Source organism: Cynoglossus semilaevis, chromosome 14, assembly GCF_000523025.1.
Source record: "Cynoglossus semilaevis isolate Cse_v1.0 chromosome 14, Cse_v1.0, whole genome shotgun sequence".
In the NCBI taxonomy this organism is placed as follows: Eukaryota; Metazoa; Chordata; class Actinopteri; order Pleuronectiformes; family Cynoglossidae; genus Cynoglossus; species Cynoglossus semilaevis.
Genome location: NC_024320.1, coordinates 15,478,751 through 15,479,159, shown reverse-complemented (window position 1 = coordinate 15,479,159; position 409 = coordinate 15,478,751).

The window sequence follows — 409 nt, the reverse complement described above, 5'->3', positions numbered from 1 at the left end:
CATTTACTTCTTAAGGTGGCGCTTTGGCCCTGAGGCAATGTCTCTGTCATTGGTGTGAAACCCCAGGGTTCACCTCCTGGACAAGATGGAATCCCAGTCAGGGCGGTTGGTACCTTCCAGTGGACTCACCACCAGCAGGAAGGTTCAGGGGGGTTGGTACGGGGCAGTGTGATTTGGGTGGCGGTCGTGGAGACTGCTGTCACGGATGGATGGATTTACTTCTCTAATCTATTTCTATAGCTATTCCCAATTGCCAATCACTCTTCTACTGATATATAACTTTATTTTTATGAAATTAATTAGTTTTACTTTTACTTTTGCTAATTTTTTGCAGTTTCATTTGACATGATCATTGACGTGGTGAAATTTTTTTCAAGCAGTTACATTTGAACTCATTTTGCTCTTATCT